Source organism: Myxine glutinosa, chromosome 3 (genome assembly GCF_964187855.1).
Source record: "Myxine glutinosa chromosome 3, kmMyxGlut1.1, whole genome shotgun sequence".
Lineage (NCBI taxonomy): Eukaryota > Metazoa > Chordata > Myxini > Myxiniformes > Myxinidae > Myxine > Myxine glutinosa.
In genome coordinates this window covers 55378788-55396404 of record NC_136263.1, presented here as the reverse complement: position 1 = coordinate 55396404, position 17617 = coordinate 55378788, and the positions used below count along the sequence as shown (strand labels likewise).

Sequence of the window (17617 nt, the reverse complement as noted above, 5' to 3'; positions counted from 1 at the left end):
TAAGTTATGGGCTGTGGCAATGGTAACAGTCCAAAATGGCAGGTATTTATCTTAGACTGTATGTGTACCAAGCTATTCAGTTCACTGTTAGGAATTACCAATTGGCAAGCATCATAACCATTTGACCACTGGCATGACTCTATGTTCGTCACACCAGCCATGGGGTGGCATTTGGCTCTCGTACAAGTCACCACCAAACCACTGCGATTGGTGCTCTTCTGAGAACTTCCCCATTTCTCAAAAGAAAACAAAAGAAGGATTATTTTCTGAACAAGATGGTCAGTGCAGCATTCTCTGGACCATGTTCCAAGTGTATGACGTCATCACTTTCAAGGTGCCTGCATGCTGTATGGCAGTGAAAGGATGACTCCCTAAGATGTTTGCGCACCCACTGGCTGGTTTGTACTGTCCAATGATAAATACGGGTTCTCTACAAGGAACTTCAATGCAGGAGACCTATAGGCCCATCAAAGCATGCACAATGGTTACCAACCCATGGCTGTTTGTCTGTGCTCTATACTTTTTAAATGCTGAGCGTCAAGCAAAGAATCAACGCGTGCCATTTTAAAATCTTTAGTATGACTCGGCCGGTGTTCGGACCACAGAGCTCCCAGACTCAGAGTGAATGTTCAAACAATTACACCACCGAGTCCAGTCTGGTGATAAGTTGGTGGTTTGGCACTTGCTGTGTGGTTTGCACAGTACTGTGATAACATGATCTCTGACATCATCACTATCCTCATCGTAATCACGCAACACATTTTGAGGAGACTTTTCATGTATGTGAGACATTGCAAGGCTGACCATGTTCTTGTCAAGGTCTATATCTCTCTGGTTATTATCCTGCGCTCGCGAAGCGAAAAGCAGGGTTAAGCATTCAGTTGTGTACGTGTGCCGTGTGCTGTACGTGCCTGCATTTTAAAAATTCATTTTCTCGGCAACCGTTGGTCCGATTGACACGAAATTTTACCATAGAAGCGCCTCCGCCTGTAGAACTTTTTTTCACAATTATGACGTCATAGGTCACGTGGTACCGACGCCATCTTGGAAAAACGTGACACCTCTATATCGCCCAAACCACTCAATGGAATTTTTTTTAACATGGCTCATTGTCAAGTACTCACCATGGGGAATAAGATATGTTGATGGTGATGTCATCGGTGTCTTAATTATGACATCATAATTCGACAAGAAGAACGCTTGATCTGATCAGTATGAATAAAACAAAAATTCCTCTGCAAGTGTTAGTCCGATGGACATGAAATTTTCAGAATATGTGCGGCTCCTCCTATATAATTTTTTAATGATAATTATAACGTCGTAGGTCACGTGGTACAGGCGCCATCTTGGAAAAAATCGAAAAAAGTTGCACCTCTATATCTCTGAGACCGCTCCATGGAAAAAAATTGAAGCAATGCTAATTGTCAAATACTCCCCTTGGGAAATAAGATTTGTTAATGATGATGTCATCGGTCCCTTCGTTATTACGTCATAATTCGACAGGGACAACGCTTAGTCTGATCAGTTTGAAATTTATTGAGCATGATCTCTGCAATAATTATATTAGAGAATATAAATTGATATATATTTTGATGTATTGATATATTGAATATAAATTGAGAATATATATTGGATCAAAGAAGAAAAAAACCCAACAAAAACTGAAGAGTTGGTACACACCAAGTTGACTGCGCAGGGTAAGTATTCTATGAATACCATGGAGTTCTCAAAAACATTGGGCTGCAATATCCACATCTGATATTCATTCCACTTTGAAATACTTTCACAAAAACCTGCTTTCTTCGCTTCCACCGGTTTATCCCATCCCATCTGCGGCTAAGGCTTGGTACGCTAAATCCTGTTTGTCAAGCAACTTGCTTTTTCAACATGAAAGGCAAACCCAACTGAAAGTAGTTTTATCTCCTTCCGTAAAGCTCACAACAACTGTGTCCATCCTTTGGCAAGTCAGAAACACATCATCCAGCAAATCTCAATGCTGAATTCTCCAACAACTCTCCTTCCTCATCATTGTGCATAGTCCATTTTTTGTATAAAGTACCTTAAGAAAGTTTTTACATTCCTTGACTATTTTCACATTTTGTTGTGTTACATCTTGAATTTAAAATGGATTACATAAGGATTTTTTGTCACCGTCCTACACAAAATAATCAATAATGTCAAAGTAATAAGTTTTTTAAATGTTTTTGGAAACTTGATTGATTCCATCTGTGACCAATTCAATTGAGTGGACATGATTTAGGAAGAAACATACCTTTCTATATAAGGTCCCACAGTTGACGGTGCATGTCAGAGCAGAAACTCTACCATGAAGTCCAAGGAACTGTCTGTAGAACTCAGATATACAATTGTGAGAAGGCATCGATCTGGGGAAGGGTATAAATTTTTCTAGAGCATTGAAAGTTACCCAAGAGCACAGTGAACTCCATGATTAGGAAATGGAAAGAACACGGAACTACCCAGACTCTTCTTTGAGCTGGCCATCTAACAAAACTGAGCAACCTGGCAAGAAGGACCTTGGTCAGTGAGGTGACCAAGAACACAATGACCACTCTGACAGAACTACAGAGTTCCTTGGTTGAGAAGGGAGAACCTGCCGGAAGGACAACAGTCTCTGCAGCACTTCACAAATCTAGGCTTTATGGGAGAGTGGTCAGAGGGAAGCCACTCCTGAGAAAAAGACATGACAGTGAAGAAGATTTCATTACATTCCCTATGCTGATGGTGGCAGCAGTGTCACACTGTGACCTATTTCCATCCAGCATCTGGTTGTCTGGCTTTGAGAAAACTGTTGACAATATCCCATGTTTGACCTTGCAAAACATTCTTTCCCTATGAGGCTTAGCCTGCCTTGTACAATTTATCTTTGAGGTGGCAGTCTGTGACATTGGGGAGGGATGAACTTGGGACGTTGTTTTGAGTTATTTTGATCTTTGAGGAAAGTATATTAAGCTGACTATGGGTTGGGCTCGCTGAGATGTTAGAGTCGGCTGTGTAAGAACCATGACTAAGTGGTGTTACTAGCCTGCACGCCACGTCTTCCATGCATGTATCCTTATCTATTAATAAACCTCTGGTACACTGTCCGAGTATAACAAGGTGCTTAATCCTGGGAAAAGGATTAAAACCCACGACAACACGCTTGGAGTTTGCAAAAAGGCATGTGAAAGACTCTGAGAGCATGAGGCAAAATATTCTGTGGTCTGATGAGACGAGAATTGAACTCTTTGGCCTAAATGCAAAGCGCTATGTTTGCAAAACCAAGCACAGCTCATCGCCAATCTAACACCATCCCTACCGTGAAGCATGGTGGTGGCAGCATCATCATGCATCCCTACCGTGAAGCATGGTGGTGGCAGCATCATGCTACGGGGTTGCTTTTCAGTGGCAGGGACTGGGAGACTTGTCAGGATAGAGGGAACAATGAATGGAGTCTAATACAGGCCAATCCTTGAGGAGAAGCTGCTTCAGAATGCAAAATACCTTAGACTACGGTGAGGATGCACATTCCAATAGGACAACGACCCCAAACATGCAGCCAAAGCAACACTGGAATGGCTTCACTACAAGAACCTGAAAGTCATTGAGTGGCCCAGCCAAAGCCCAGACTTGAATCCCATTGAGAATCTGTGGAAAGACTTGAAGATTGCTGTTCAATGATGCTCCACATCCAACTTGACAGAGTTGGAGCAAATCTGCAAGGAAGAATGGGAGAAACTCCCCAAATTCAGTTGAGCAAAGCTGATACAGACATACCCAAGAAGACACAAAGCTGTAATTGCTGCCAAAGGCTCTTCTACGAAGTATTGACTCGGGGCTGACTACTGTTATGAATTTTGGGGATAGGGGCATATTGTTATGAATTTGGGGTAGAGGAATATCTAGATCCAGGTAGATCTGCATAGGTAGGTGTCTGGCTGTCGTGATACGGAACCTCACCTGTAATACGTTCTGTGTGGCCCGAATGTCGGATTAAGCTTGCATCTTCGTCCCTGTTATGAGGGGGCGGGGCATGCTAATTAGTACAGGGATTATGGGTAAAATTCCCTTGTGTGTCGTTCCCTCTGTGAGAATCCCAGTGTCCCTTATGGCAATACATCCCATAGACATTAGATAGGCCCATTAGCGCACCACACATTAAATAATTCCCCCGCCACCACAATGACTTTGGAAGAGCCAACAGGCAGCAGCCGCGCTGTACACCACCATGGCGACAAACATCGTGCCTGGTAGGCTGGGAGCCACGCCCAGGAGATCGTGTGATTGGTCAGGGAAAGGACAAAAAGCTTCCCCATGATTGGGGGGTAAGAAAGGTGAAGGAGCAGCACACTGATTGGCCACCGACCGATGACACCTCGGCCAATCAGTGCGGAAGGCGCGAACATTCGGCCAATCAGTGTGGAAGGCACAAAACGACTACTTAGAAGCTACGCACTGGTTGGAGGAGAAGCGCCGGTGACGTGAGAAGGCGCGAAAGGCTACGAGTAAGCGACGCACTGGTTGGAGAAAAAACGAGTTGACGTCAGAAGACCGCCAGTAAAACCTCTCGCTCGCCGGCATTTTGAGCTCTTCTCTTTGTCCTTCTCACTTTGGTTCTTTCCTGCCTGGACCTCCATACTGCTTTTGCCCTTTCTCCCCGTTCGGACCTCTTCCCTTGAGATCCGCAAACTGCCTGCTTGACGACGGACATTGGAGAGACGTTGGAGCGCTGACGATCCTCTTGCCCGGCATTCACACACGGGACCTCATGGACGATCACGCAGGGCACGAGGCTTGCCGGCAGTGGCGTACGTGGGCCTGACGGAAAGCGAACACCACGGAGCCTGGACGATTCCTGACAGACGCTACATCCAGGGACAGATGAGCTTGCATCCACAAACAACGTTTCTTTTATTTATCCTTCCCATTGTCTTGTATTTGAAGTGAGGTGTGGGGACATCCCGATTTAGGACATTTATCTTCCGCCGCGTTTTTTGTTATCGGAGTCCGGCAATAAAGCCACGTATTTTTGTACAGCAACTCCGCTTTTGGTTTGAGTTATTAATTTGCAGGTGAACGCGGGGCCGTCCGGTAAGCCGTGGCATTCTCCCCAAAAACCCCCCTTCTCGAATATGATCTGCCATCAATTGGAAACACCACATTAACCTTAATTCCATCCGTGGACGCTCTGTCTTAACTGAGAGCCGTCCACACGACAATACTTATGTAAATTAGATATTTCTGTATTTCATTTTTCATTATTTTGTAAAAATTTCGAATTTTTTAAAATACTTTGCCATTATGGGGTATTTGGTGTAGATCAGTGAAAAAAAATCTCAATTTAATGCATTTTCAATTCAGGCTGCAACACAACAAAATGTGAAAAAAGTCAAGGGGTCTGAATACATTCTGAAGGCACTGTAAGTCCCGGTTGTTGCTGTTTATACTTGATTTGTTTAAACCATCTACCAGGGTGACCCAAAAGCCGCAGGAGTAATAACATATTACAGTAATAATAGTAATACATATTAACAGGAGTAATAATAACATATTACAGTAATACAACAATTATAATACCTCCTTAGATATCGAGGGCGATGTCATCTGTTGTCACGGCACAAGATAATTTTCTCCACGTAGTGTGAAAACCAACGCAAAATACCATGTGTTGTGGTGCCAAATGTTTCCTGAATGCATTGTTTCAGTTCATCAACAGATTTCATGCGATGTTCTGCAACCTTAGCTTTGACGTACCACCACAGAGAATTGTCACAAGTGGTCAGGTCAGGACTGTGTGGTGGCTACACAAGCTGCCAACCTATTTTCATGAGCTGCATCTGACAATTATTCACAAATGACTGTTGGCTTGCATGGTTTATATGGTTTTTACAAATGACACCCCACTCTGCAGAACGTTTCCGTAATGATTTTTCGAAGATCTGAGAACGGATGTTTTAACGTTTTGAATTCACAAATCATGAATTTTTGGTAGTCCGTTACGCTTGCTGTCGAATACAATTCCAGTCTGAAATGTCTTTTTTCTCCCCAATGATGAAGATTTTATTTTGACAGTGCTGCCTTTCTGAAGTGCTCCTCGAAGTCTTCCTGCACCTGTTTCACGGCTTTGTTTGTGTTTCTCCTCTCGTGGTACCACACCACTGCTACCAGCCTCTCGTCCACTGTAAATAGACTGGTGTCTGCCATCTTGGTTTAATGTAGTATTTGCATTATCTGAAAAAAACAGAAAACAGTATAAATACAGGGTATCAACTAGAACGGCACTCAGTAGAGAGCATACCTCCGCCTGGTTGGCCATATCACTCAATGGTGAAGAATCACTTAAAAAATTCTACGAGCTGGATCCAGATCCGGATTTTCACCAAAATTGAATCGATTCTTCCTTGTCACACACACAACCTGTCCAACAAGTTTCGTCCAAATCCATCCATAACTTTTTGAGATATCCTGCTATGTATCGTTTTTGGCCCTATCTCCCAATGGTGAAGAATCACTTACAATGGACCTTATGCATTGACGTCACGAAGCACCTAACAACCAATTGCGACGCCATCTTAGAGGGCAAACAATTTCCCTGACGACGCGTTCATGTGTGTGTCAACTGCGATCGGGACGCCAGCAATAGAGTAATATAACTGATCTTAATCTCTAGAATACAAAAGTAGAGTTTCACATTTTTATTTCTTTTTGCAATTGTGGAAAATTGAAAAAACATTTATTATCCAAGAAGCACATGTTGAAGTCTTTTTCACTAATTCCACATGGTGAATGAATAATAAAAATTATTTTTTGGTGAAGTAACAATGGATATAGTAATGTTTGAAATGTTTCTGTAGAAATTTATACACTACATATTTTCTGTGAACAATAAATGAAGCTGCACATGATATGTGTACATATGTTTTGAAGCTGACACAACTGTGACAATAAAACTGCTGCAACTTTATATTACTTGTCATTTTGTTTTGTTTCATGTGCGTATTTAACAATGTGTATCACTAATAAGGCAATACTGTTGATCCATAAAATAACACTTCCATGATAAATCAGTCCATAGGAACACGGAGTTATAAATAGTTATCTCTGTATACCTCCGTGCATAGGATCTACTCCTGGACAAAGATTTACGAGAGCACACGCAATTTGTACGATTTTGTTCACAGTTGCTTCTGGTTGTGTCCCATCATTTATCAGTGTGATGGGAATGCGATTTTGGAGTACAGTATATTTTTGTTTCACCATTCCAATTACCCGTTCAACATGGATCCGAACACAAGAAAGTTCTCTGCTCCAGTCAACTTCTACTTTTTCAAGTTGCTTCTTTCCCTTGGTGAATGGGGGCACCTTCACCTCGGCCATCGCCATTCCACAGTATTCATCAACAAAAAAACCACGATCGGCAAGCACAAGATCCCCTGGCATCAGTTTATTCATGAGGTCACTGTTTTCCGTTATCTCAGTGTCTGTTGCCCTTCCTCTCCAGCACTTGCTAAAACCCCCCTCACACCGGCCTTACGGGGTCGTTACGGCGAAAAAATCGTGCACAACCAGGAGCATTCCTTGTGGCACCTGGGACATCCTCAACGCTTCCTGGAGCATTCGTATGGATCCTTAAGCGTCCGGGAGGGGTCGTAATTTCTTACGAGAGTTTTGGTCCAGACCAAAACTCTCGTAAGACAATTACGGCAGTGCTACGGAAATCTAGACCGCAACGCTTCCTCAACACCTCCTCAATGCTTCCGCAACTGCCGTAACACCACCGTAAGACTCCGTAAGACTCCGTAAGGCCATCTTAACCATCCGCAAGGATTCTCCCTCTCCTTGGACTCTCTGGGCAGCGGGTGCTCTGTCCATGGCTCTCCTGGATAGGTCTTGCCCCCTTGGAAGTCAGCAGCAGAATGAGGGGAGAGCGGGGGGGGGGGGGGGGCGTTTTTATATTCTGGGCCGGGAACCATAAGGAAACGCAAGCAAACGTAGAGGCACCGTATCTCCGCCGTGTATATCCGCAACGAAGCCGTAGCAGTCCGTACTAAACCGTAATAAACCGCTGTGAATCGGTCGCGGTCAAGCAAAATCCTCTCCCGGGTGTTCAGGATTTTGCTCAAAAAATCGCAACGCTGCCGTAGAAAGAACATCCGTGGACGTCCGTGGACGTCCGTAAAAAACATTTTTTGGTGAGGTACCCTTTAGGAAGCATATTGAGCCCTGTGGTGTTATACCAATTAGAAACTTTACAGTTGAATGGTGCTTGGAGTTGCTCCACACTTGTGCCCTTGCCAGTAAATCGGACGGCTGCTCTATAAACACTTCGGTGCAGTCAATAATAACTGCACATTTCCTGAAAAATTTCCTGAACGATGATGGCATACTGAGACGTAGAGCGTCACGACTGGGCCAGTGTATCAGCGACTGAGTCTTTACAAACATTACATCAAGAATGCGGTGGAAGTTTCGTGAAACAGGTGACTGGCTGACTCCGAATCTGTAAGCTCAGTCCTCGTCAAAAATGTTCAATCGCAACTTCATGAGGAACATTAGCACTTGACCAAACTCTGTGAGTTTTTTACACGTTGGGAGAGCACATGATGTAAACGTGAAGAGTGGCAAAAAAATTACCCAAGAAGGAAGTCCCGTGTAAAATCGGAGTTTTGCATCGTTGTTCTGAAAGTGTTCTTCCTGCAGACCTGTTGTTCTTACCTTTTCTCTCCAGCTCACACACTTGAGTTTTGAGGGCAATATTGTCCTTCTGTAGTTCCTCCACGTTTTTTTCCAGTGCACGAATGTCTCTGAAAGACAGTTCCGTTTGGGGTTGTCCCTCCAACAGGTGGAATATGCTCATGAATGGGGCACTGCTCAGGATTTGCATTGTGTAGTTCTGGCAGTATTGCTGCAGTAGCAGTATTGCTTGCCCTCTGAGAGGGGGTGCACTTCCAATTCTGAGGGTGTGTGACGTCATATGCATAATGTCCATTAAATAATTCTCAAATCCGAATCCATTCAGATCTTCACCAAAATCGAATCGATTCTTCCTTGTCCGTCACCCAATATCTCCACAAAGTTTCGTCCAAATCCGTCCACTGTGGCGGACACGAAAGCTCACTGGCGTGATGACATCATTCCATGCGCCAAGTGGGCGGCGGCCACGCCCGAGGGATAGGCGTGGCCGCGGGATATACACCGGGCGCGCAGCCCGGAACGCTGGAGTGTTACAGTGGAGCTCTTGAATAAAGACTCTTACAACTTACCGCGTTGTCCGCTTCCTCCTTGCTTACAAGCAGCGCGCGTAACACCGCGCTTCATTGGTGACCTCCGACGTTCTGGTCAGCCGTCACTGACCAGCTGAACCCGCCACAGCCATGGCAACCAACGCGGTAGCGGTAAAGCTCCCCGAGTTCTGGGAAGCTCAGGCGGAGATCTGCTTCCTGCAGGCCGAAGCCCAGTTCAGGCTTCGAGGCATCACGGCGGACGAGACATGCTACTGCCACGTGGTCGCCTCCCTCGGGGCCGGCACGGCCGCCCGCGTCGTGTCGGTCCTGAGGAACCCACCGGCCGACGACAGGTACGAGGCGATCAAGCGTCTCCTCCTCGCCACGTTCAGCCTCACGGTGGACGCACGGGCCGATCGCCTCTTGGACCTCCCCGAGCTCGGTGACACGCGACCGTCGGTCCGAATGGACCATATGCTGTCGCTCATGGGCGACGAAACCCCGAACGCTCTATTCCGGGCGTTATTTCGACGCCAGCTGCTGGCACGAGTATGCCTCGCGTTGGCCGGTTCTGCGACAACAGAACCCCGAACGCTCGCGGCCGAGGCCGACAGGTTCTACGCGGCTTTGGACACGCAGGCGAGTTTCGGTGCGGCCGTAGCGGCTCCCGAGCCCGAAACTGTGCGGGTGCCCACCCCTACTATGCGACGCACCGCGTAGCCGCTGAACCTCCTGCGGGTGCCCACCCCTACTCCGAGGGGCACCTCGTGGCGGCCGCCACGCCCCGCCCACCACCACCGCGGCAACCGCGGCCTCCGGCTTCGCCGCAAACCTGGTGCCATTTCCACGCTAGGTTCGGCCACGAGGCCCGGCAATGTCGCCCGCCGTGCTCATTCGGCAGGTCGGGAAACGCCCGGGCCGGCCCTCGGTAATGGCACTGAGCGCCGGCCGATTAAACAGCCTCCTGTACATAACGGACACCTTATCCGGGCGCCGTTACCTGTGCGACACGGGAGCGCAGGTGAGTGTCGTTCCCGCCGGTACGTCCGACAAGCAGACCGCGGGCCGGGGTCCCGCTCTGTTTGCTGCCAAAGGTATGCCTATTCGCACATACGGAAAACGCTGCCTTTCTCTGCGGTTCGGAGGGCAGGTTTTCCGATGGTCGTTCGTGACTGCCGACGTGCCAATGGCACTGCTTGGCGCGGACTTCCTTTGTGCCAATGGCCTCTTGGTGGACGTAAAGCACAGAAGGCTTGTCCAGGCCGAGACGTACAGCTCACTCGCTTGCGTGCTGCCTGCCTCGTTGAGCAGCTCACGGAGCGGCTCATTGAGCGGCTTGCTGAGCGGTTCGGTTCCGGCCAGGTTCATCTGCACGCTTCCGGCAGCGGACGAATTCTCCCGCCTCCTCGCCCATTTCCCGGCCCTCACGAGGCCCACCTTCTCGGCTGGGACCGTCAAGCACGGGGTGGAACATCACATCCCCACCGCCGGGCCACCGGTTTATGCCCGGGCACGCCGCCTCGAGCCGACGAAGCTCGCAGTTGCTGAAGCCGAGTTTGCTATGCTGGAGCGGCTCGGCATCGTGCGGCGCTCCGAGAGTGCTTGGGCGTCGCCGCTCCACATCGTGCCCAAGCCCGGCGGGGGATGGCGACCATGCGGGGACTACCGCCGTCTCAACGACGCCACCACCCCCGACCGCTACCCCGTCCCCCATATTCAGGACGTTTCCGCCCGCTTGGCGAATATGTCCTTCTTCTCGAAGGTGGACCTCATACGCGGTTACCACCAGGTCCCCATCAGGCCGGAGGACATCCCGAAGACGGCTGTCATCACGCCGTTCGGTCTTTTCGAATTTCTTTGGATGCCCTTCGGTTTGAAGAATGCGGCTCAGGCGTTCCAGCGCCTCATGGACAGCGTCTTGCGTGATTTGGATTTCGTCTACGTCTATCTGGATGATATCCTCGTCGCAAGCGCGTCCCACGAAGAGCACCTCCACCATCTCCGCACGCTCTTCGAACGCCTGGGCCAGCCAGCACGGCCTGATCGTGAACCCCGCCAAGTGCCGGTTCGGTGTTACTGAAATCGACTTTTTGGGGCACAGCGTCACCAGGCACGGGGCCGTCCCCCTGCCGGCCAAGGTGGAGGCGGTGAAGGGGTTTCCGCGCCCCCGCACGATCAGGGGGCTCCAGGAGTTCCTGGGCATGGTAAACTTTTACCATCGGTTCCTGCCCCACATCGCCCAGCTCCTGCGCCCCCTGCACGAGGCCCTCCGAGGGAAGCCGGGCAAAGGTGACGTTACCTGGACCGAGCAGATGGACGCGGCGTTCGTGGGCGCGAAGCTCGCCTTGGCTAACGCCACCATGCTCGCGCACCCGGCGCCCGATGCACCGATCGCCCTCACCACCGACGCCTCGGACTACACGGTGGGCGCGGTGCACGAGCAATGGGGGCGTCGAGCTTGGCAACCGCTGGCGTTCTTCAGCCGGCAGCTTCGCCCGCCCGAACGCCGGTACAGTACCTTCGACCGCGAGTTGCTCGGGCTCCACCTGGCGGTCAGGCACTTCCGCCATCTGCTCGAGGGCCGTGCGTTCACGGCCTTCGTCGACCACAAGCCACTGGTGTTCGCGATGGGCAAGGTCGCCGAGCCGTGGTCGGCCCGGCAGCAGCGTCACCTCTCGGCCGTGTCCGAATACACGACGGACATCCGGCACGTCGCGGGGAAGGACAACCCGGTGGCGGATTGCCTTTCCCGGTCCGTTGCCCACGCGGTCCACCTCGGCATCGACTATGCCCGGATGGCGGCGAACCAGGCCACCGACCCCGACGTCCAGGCCTTGCGGACCGCCGTTACGGGCCTCCGCATCACCGAGGTGCCGTTCAACGGCACGGGCACGGCCCTCTGGTGTGACGTCTCCCTCGGGCGGCCTCGCCCCATCGTGCCCGCGGGCTGGCAGCGCCAGATTTTCGACGCCATCCACGGCCTGTCCCACCCGGGCACGAGGGCCTCCCAGAGGTTGATCGCCGACAGGTTTGTCTGGCATGGCCTCTGGAAGGCCGTCCGCGGCTGGGCCAGGACGTGCCTCGCGTGCCAGCGCGCGAAGGTGCACCGACACACCCAGGCCCCATTGGCCCCGTTTGCGGTGCCGGAACGTCAGTTTGACCACGTTCACGTGGACCTGGTGGGACCTCTGCCCCCCTCGCGGGGTTTCACCCACGTCCTGACCATGATGGACCGCGCCACCCGGTGGCCGGAGGCCGTGCCTTTGGCGTCAACGACGGCGGCGGACGTCGCGCAGGCGTTCATCGCCACCTGGGTCGCCCGGTTCGGCGCCCCCTCGGACATCTCGTCCGACCGCGGCCCCCAGTTCACCTCGGAGCTCTGGGGGGCGGTCGCGTGGGGGCTCGGGGTCCAGCTGCACCGCACCACGGCCTACCACCCCCAGGCTAACGGCCTGTGCGAGCGGTTCCACCGCTCGTTGAAGGCCACGCTCCGGGCGACCTTCTGCGACGGCGGCTGGGTCGACAGGCTCCCCTGGGTGCTGCTGGGCCTCCGGACGGCGCCCAAGGATGACCTGCGCGTATCCGCGGCGGAGTTTGTCTTCGGGCAACCGCTGCGGGTGCCGGGCGAGTTCCTCCCCGACTCCACGGCACCATGGTCCGCGGCGCAGGAGCGCTCCGCGCTGCAGGAGACCGCCCAGAGGTTCGCCCCGGTGCCCACGGCGGACCATGGGCACCCACCTACGCACGTCGCCCCGGAGCTTCGCACCGTGGAGTACGTCTTCGTCCGGCACGACGCCCACCGGACACCACTGCGGCCCCCGTACGACGGGCCTTTCCGCGTGCTGGAGACCGGGGTGAAACATTTCACCTTGGACATCGGCGGCACTCCTGACCGTGTCTCCATAGACCGCCTCAAGCCGGCCCACCTCGACGTGGACCACCCACCGCCGGTGGCTCGGCCCCCGCGTCGGGGCCGCCCCCCGGCGGGCGGACCCCCGGCACCGCCCGGCCCCGCCGGCACGCCGCCCCCCGAGCCTGCACCCATCCCGGGTGCAGCCGGAGGCATCCCAGCTGGCATCCCTGCACCCCGGACGCCGCCAGTCGCCAGAGGGCGCTTCGGCCGGGTCATCCGTTTGCCCCGCAAACTGGCCCTCCAGGTGCGCGGGAATTCTGGGGGGGGCGGTTGTGGCGGACACGAAAGCTCACTGGCGTGATGACATCATTCCGCGCGCCAAGTGGGCGGCGGCCACGCCCGAGGGGTAGGCGTGGCCGCGGGATATACACCGGGCGTGCAGTCCGGAACGCTGGAGTGTTACAGTGGAGCTCTTGAATAAAGACTCTTACAACTTACCGCGTTGTCCGCTTCCTCCTTGCTTACAAGCAGCGCGCGTAACACCGCGCTCCACCACAACGTTTTGAGATATCATGCTATGTATCGTTTTTGGCCCGATCTCCCAATGGTGAAGAATCACTTACAAAATTCTAGTAGCCAGATCCGAATCCGGATCTTCACCAAAATCTAAACATTTCGTCCTTGTCACATACGCTACATCTCTGCCAAATTTCATCCGAATCCGTCAACAACTTTTTGAGATATTTTGTTCACAAACGGACAAACAGGAGTGAAAACATAACCTCCATCCACCTTTTGGTGCCGGAGGTAACACATCTTGTTTGAGCAGCTAAAACTGTCCTGGGACTTGTGACTCTCCTTGTTATGTACAGCGCGTCATCAGAATGCTATCCGGTGACGTCACCGAAAATGGGATCGTGTTTCACGATTCAAGATAATTTGTTGTCCATCATGTTATAAAACAGGGATTAATAAAACACTGGAATAATGAAAAGCGTCGACTCATGATGCCCCCTGTTGGGTTGCAAGCTGAAAGAGCTCTCTGCGAGTCGATTTCACAATGAACAAACACGACAACACGTGGAGGGACGGCGTTTTCACATTGGCTGGGAGGAGGGGTGGAGGTGGTGGTGCTGGTGGAGGTGGTGGTGCTGGTGGCGGGGTGTGAGAGGTAATCTCCGATATCGCTTCCCGTACTCTATATTTAACTCACGTACGTGTTCGTGAGTGAAGAAGATTCCCCAGATCTCGACTCGATCCGAGGACTCGGCCGAGCAACCATTTGCCGTACGCTTTGTTTGTCGACTAACCGTGCGGTGTAAGTGCAAGGTCAAGGGACGCGCGACTGGTCACGTGAGACTTCCCACCGTCATCGCGTAAGAATCTATTGGATCTACATCATATTCTCTCTCTCCATTCACGATCCTTGTTTTTAGTTTGATAGTTTTGGTGTCTTCGAATAAGAAATACTGAGCATTAAAAAATCAACTATTCGTGTAGTTATTTGCACGTGGAACACATAGTGCGAGTTCAATCAGCATTCATATTAATAGTGGCGAAAAAGACCAGCGTAGTAACCGGCGCTACGCCAATACACCGCTTTAAACACTACTGCCTTCTGTGATTGTGAGGACCGAGGAGAATGATTGGAAATATTGAAGTGCGGTGCTATGCGCACGACTTGTTTTGCCAATAAGGGAAGCAACAACGTGCGTAACCAAAAGCGTCTTTATTTGAAAGCTCAAACTATAGCACTGCCGTGCTCGGGGCTGTGAGCCCGGTGTATATCCCGAGGCCACGCCTACCCCTCGGGCATGGCCGACACCCTCTTGGTGCGTGGAATGATGTCATCGCGCTAGCGACCAGCCTACGCGCCCCCCCCAGAATTCCCGCGCACCTGAAGGGTCAGTTTGCGGGGCAAACGGATGACCCGGCCGAAGCGCCATCTGGCGGCTGGCGGCGTCTGGGATGCCGGGATGCCACCGGCTGCCCCTGGGATGGGTGCGGGACCGGGGGGCGGCGGGACCGGGGGGCGGCGTGCCGGCGGGGTTGGGCGGTGCCGAGGGTTCGCCCGCCGGGGGGCGGCCCCGACGCGGGGGCTGAGCCACTGGCGGGGGGTGGTCCACGTCGAGGTGGGCCGGTTTGAGGCAGTCCACGGAAACGCGGTCAGGAGTACCGCCGATGTCCAGGGTGAAGTGCTTCGCCCCGGTCTCCAGCACGCGGAAGGGCCCGTCGTACGGGGGCCGCAGCGGTGTCCGGTGGGCGTCGTGTCGGACGAACACGTACTCCGCCGTGCGAAGCTCCGGGGCGACGTGCGTTGGCGGGCACCCGTGGTGCACCGTCGGCACCGGGGCGAACCTCTGGGCGGTCTCCTGCAGCGCGGAGCGCTGCTGCGCCGCGGACCATGGTGCCGTGGAGTCGGGGAGGAACTCGCCCGGCACCCGCAGCGGTTGTCCGAAGACCAACTCCGCCGCGGATGCGCGCAGGTCGTCCTTGGGCGCCGTCCGTAGGCCCAGCAGGACCCAGGGGAGCCTGTCGACCCAGCCGCCGTCGCGGAGGGTGGCCCGGAGCGCGGCCTTCAAGGAGCGGTGGAAACGCTCGCACAGGCCGTTGGCCTGGGGGTGATAGGCCGTGGTACGGTGCAGCTGGACACCGAGGCCCCGCGCGACCGCCCCCCAGAGCTCTGAGGTGAACTGGGGGCCGCGGTCGGACGAGATGTCCGAGGGGGCGCCGAACCGGGCAACCCAGGTGGCGATGAACGCCTGCGCGACGTCCGCCGCCGTCGTCGCCGCCAAAGGCACGGCCTCCGGCCACCGGGTGGTGCGGTCCACCATGGTGAGGACGTGGGTGAAACCCCGCGAGGGGGGCAGAGGTCCCACCAAGTCCACGTGAACGTGGTCGAACCGACGTTCGGGCACCGTAAACGGGGCCAACGGGGCCTGGGTGTGGCGGTGCACCTTCGCGCGCTGGCACGCGAGGCACGTCCTGGTCCAATTGCGGGCGACCTTCCGGGGGCCATGCCAGACGAACTTGTCGGCGACCAGCCTCTGGGAGGCCTTCGTGCCCGGGTGGGACAGGCCGTGGATGGCGTCAAAAACCCGGCGCTGCCAGCCCGCGGGCACGATGGGGCGAGGCCGCCCGAGGGAGACGTCGCACAAGAGGGCCGTGCCCGCGCCGTCGAACGGCACCTCGGTGACGCAGAGGCCCGTGATGGCGGTCCGCAAGGCCTGGACGTCGGGGTCGGCGGTCTGGTCCGCCGCCATCCGGGCATAGTCGATGCCGAGGTGGACCGCATGGGCGACGGACCGGGAAAGGCAATCCGCCACCAGGTTGTCCTTCCCCGCGACGTGCCGGATGTCCGTTGTGTACTCGGACACGGCCGAGAGGTGACGCTGCTGCCGGGCCGACCACGGCTCGGCGACCTTGGCCATCGCGAAGACCAGGGGCTTGTGGTCGACGAAGGCCGTGAACGAACGGCCCTCGAGCAGATGGCAAAAGTGCCTGACCGCCAGGTGAAGCCCGAGCAACTCGCGGTCGAAGGTACTGTACCGGCGTTCGTGCGGGCGAAGCTGCCGGCTGAAAAACGCCAGCGGTTGCCAAGCTCCACGCATCCATTGCTCGTGCACCGCGCCCACCGCGTAGTCCGACGCGTCGGTGGTGAGGGCGATCGGTGCATCGGGCACTGGGTGCGCGAGCATGGTGGCGTTAACCAAGGCAAGCTTCGCGCCCGCAAACGCCGCGTCCATCTGCTCGGTCCAAACAACGTCACCTTTGCCCGGCTGCCCCCGGAGGGCCTCGTGCAGGGGGCGCAGGAGCTGCGCGACGCGGGGCAGGAACCGATGGTAAAAGTTCACCATGCCCAGGAACTCCTGGAGCCCCCTGATCGTGCGGGGGCGCGGAAACCCCTTGACCACCTCCACCTTTGCTAGTAAGGGGATGGCCCCGTGCCTGGTGACGCGGTGCCCCAAAAAGTCGATCTCGGCGACGCCGAACTGGCACCTGGCGGGGTTCACGATCAGGCCATGCTGGCCCAGGCGTTCGATGAGCGTGCGGAGATGGCGGAGGTGCTCTTCACGGGACGCGCTTGCGACGAGGATGTCGTCCAGGTAGACATAGATGAAATCCAGGTCGCGCAAGACGCTGTCCATCAGACGTTGGAACGCCTGAGCCGCATTCTTCAAACCGAAGGGCATCCGAAGGAACTCGAAGAGGCCGAATGGCGTAATGACGGCCGTCTTCGGGATGTCCTCCGGCCTGACGGGGACCTGGTGGTAGCCGCGTATGAGGTCCACCTTAGAAAAGCAGGACATTTTCGCCAACCGGGCGGAAAAGTCTTGGATGTGAGGGACCGGGTAACAGTCGGGGGTGGTGGCATCGTTGAGGCGGCGGTAGTCTCCGCACGGCCGCCATCCCCCGCCAGGCTTCGGCACGATGTGTAGCGGCGACGCCCAAGCACTCTTGCAGCGCCGCACGATGCCCAGCCGCTGCAGCGTAGCGAACTCCGCTCTCGCCACCACGAGCTTCGTCGGTTCGAGGCGGCGGG

The 17617-nt window shown here is 53.9% G+C and overlaps 1 protein-coding gene and 1 long non-coding RNA gene across 3 annotated transcripts in view; one reads left to right on the top strand and one right to left on the bottom strand.

Moving 5' to 3' along the window:
• Nucleotides 1-5325: 5325 nt before the first annotated feature.
• LOC137423550 (uncharacterized) lies at nt 5326-14450 on the bottom strand. The gene is made up of 2 exons (XR_010983741.2): nt 14292-14450; nt 5326-6228 (listed from the first exon to the last, which is right to left on the bottom strand). It is a non-coding gene; the product is annotated as an uncharacterized LOC137423550 (long non-coding RNA).
• The window catches only part of EPM2A (EPM2A glucan phosphatase, laforin), a 29449-nt gene continuing 26005 nt past the window's right edge, over nt 14174-17617 (top strand). The window contains exon 1 of one of the 2 annotated variants that reach the window (XM_068110828.2): nt 14174-14245. The gene's annotated coding sequence lies outside the window, so the exon portion shown is untranslated. Of the gene's footprint in view, nt 14246-14280; nt 14451-17617 lie in introns of those variants that run through there. The other variant, XM_068110827.2, reaches the window with a different exon arrangement.